A 3,028-nucleotide genomic window follows, 5' to 3' on the forward strand; every position below is an offset into this window, starting at 1 on the left:
TGAATAGAGCTATTTAATAAAGTTATGTGTTTACTCATTTTGTTTGTATCATATGGATCATGCCAAAAGGAAAGAAGGGATAGCCTTAACATACCTGACCCGATTCTCTTGATAATTCCTCTAACACGCATCAATCGCGACGAAACATGTAACGGCGAGATCGAAATAGGGAAAAATCCGTATGATATTCTTGAGAAAGATTGCACCGTACTCCCTTAGAATTGCAAATCGCGTTGCTATTACATTATGTAGTCTCGTATGAATTTTGTTGTAGCAAATCATGTTGCTATTGTAAATTCGTATGATATCTCTCTTTAATGAATTGTTTGAGCTTCATCCGTTACTTAGCAAACCTAACATCACACCTTAATGAGGTAAGAAGGTCTCTTATAATTGTGGGTTTGTGGGCCCCACTTTTATAAGGATTATTTTGACAAAATCACCTCAAACATGCCGCCTAGCCATATAGCCCAAGAGTCATTTTTTTTAGTCTTAACCATTTAACCCCTTGCTGCCACGTTGGAGTAATGTTTCCACCAAACTTATCCACCAATTTCCAATTACATATTAATCTCCCACCAAAAATCCATATCTATCCAATTATCCACATAATTAAGAATTATCTCAAATTACTTAAAATACTAATAACTTTTAACAAACTTTATATACCTTACTATCATGGTCATGTGGTACCTTGTGTGGCACTAGTCCATAAATACCGGGTATTATAGCTTGGACCGTATTTTATCCCAAATTGACAAACTTCAACGAATACTCATTCTTTGATTTGTTTACCCTCTAATCTTCACGGCACTCACTTATCACTTGTTACAAATAACATAAATACTTATAACCTCAAAAATAATCTCATTTCCGAGCTTACGTCGATTAACTTACGACGAAACTTTAATGTACAAAATGCGGGATGTAACTGATGCAGGTGCTTGACTTCTCAGGCAAATCTGGTGCAGTTCCAGCAGAAATAACTGATGCTTCTGAATCAGGTTAGCAAGGAGTTAAAGTTACTAATGATATTCCTATAAAAGCTGGGCAACACACTAATGGTATTGGGAAAATTAATAAAGTGCAAGGGCAGATGAATGTACAACAATTAACAGGTGATCGAGTTACTATTGCTGCTATGTTAAATCTCGGCACACTTAGATAACCTATATTTTTCAAAAATAAATTCTCAAACCATAATTTCAAGCACAAAATATTAAAAATAGAATAAGAGACAATCCGCAACTCACAACTTCAGGTAACCTACTTAAATGAGATTCAGATTCGAATTAGAGCAAACTTAAATGAGATTTTCAGATATTTTATATACACTAACAAGTCTCTTGCGATGCTCCCCAACACTGATAGAGCCACCTGTGTGAGTCCCAGTGGCAACTCCATTCCCGGCACAACGAGTTTTTGCATTTATTTTTGACTTTTCAACACACTTAGGATCTTTCCAAAGTCTCATCCAACTTTGCCACACATTATTTTGAATAGAGTCTCGTTGCACCCCATTTGATTTTAGTTTGCTAATGAAATCACTATATCTTTTTGTTGCCCTACACTCCCATTGGTTTCGCACAGCACTATCAATGGAAGAATCCCAGTAGAAGGCCTTCTGAAATAATTTTATAAAGTAATAACATTAATAAGTTACATATAAAAGTTAATATACTTTCTAAATTTAGTTGTGATGGATTATACATTGAATTCTCCAAAATAAAACTTTTTTATCTCATCTGAGATGCTTTTCCAGTTGACTCCATTAGGATCAGATTCATACTTGAAAGAATTAGTTATACACTCAGAGCATTCTCGAGAAGGCTCTAACCTGAACAAATTAGAAGACATTATTTAAAGTCATACCATATATCAATAAAAATATACCAAAATTAATAGTACAAGTATGGACTAACCCTGTAGGAGAAATAGTAAGAAGCGTCTGCGGCCCACGGGTACTACTACACATAACTTCGCCTATTATGTTGCTTTGAGAAGATGTACCCTCGCCTATTGTGTTGCTCTGATTATGGGTATTTTGGAGATGGTTCCAAATTAATGGATGGGGTACTACCATGGCCTAATGTTTGAATATGTGGCATGCTACTAGGACCTAATATTTGAACTTGATTGATGTGATTTGGTCCACCTAAGGAACTCGTACCATCTTGTTGAGGACTAACTGTGGGAATGGGAACAATAGGCATATTTTCACGAGTCGCAAAATTACCCCTAACTAAAGATTTACCTACATGGTCTGCGCTACTTCGACCTCTACCTTGAGGCATATCTACAAAATAAATAAATAAATAAAAGAAGGATATGAAACAAAGCATATCTAAATAACATATGGCATATGAAGCTTCAAAATAAAATGTTTTGCTAAAGACAATATCAGAAAGACACTATTAAATTGATACAAAAAGACATAACACAATAAAAAAATACCTGCACTAGCCATGCTTGAACTATTCACTGAATTGTTGAATTTGATAACTTCTTTAGACCAAAATACAACGATATTGGCTCCAATTAATTCTGAATTTAGACAGATTAATCAGGTAACACTATTAAGTTGATAATAAATATTATTCTACTGCTACAAAAAAAGAGTCAAACTAATGTAAAAAGAGGCACAACACAACGTAAGCTAGAAGTGTAATATACCATTTAGATTACTACAAACGTGATGTTCGATTTGAGTCTCTATAGATTATACTACAAAATAGATACATAACTTATAACATACCACATAGATTACTAGAAAAACAAAACTCAATAAAAATATAGTAGTGTATTTTTATCAACACCCTAGTCATCATCTGTTTCTTCTTCAAACTCTTCCTCATCATCCTCCTCATTTTCATCCTCAGTTTCATACTCGTCTTCTGAAGATTCTTCTTCGAATTCTTGATTCTCTATTAATAATCCATCATCAATGGGTTCATCCATTTCAATTACATCCCATTTGGATCATACAAGATTATATTCTCATCAGTGGTGAAATTCATATCTATCAAAT

General features: G+C 34.1%; 1 pseudogene; it reads right to left on the reverse strand.

Annotated features, from left to right (window-relative positions):
* Positions 1 to 1,303: 1,303 nt before the first annotated feature.
* LOC107810636 (uncharacterized) lies at positions 1,304 to 2,467 on the reverse strand (annotated as a pseudogene).
* Between the last annotated feature and the right edge of the window lie 561 nt (positions 2,468 to 3,028).

This window comes from Nicotiana tabacum, chromosome 12, assembly GCF_000715075.1.
Source record: "Nicotiana tabacum cultivar K326 chromosome 12, ASM71507v2, whole genome shotgun sequence".
NCBI lineage: Eukaryota > Viridiplantae > Streptophyta > Magnoliopsida > Solanales > Solanaceae > Nicotiana > Nicotiana tabacum.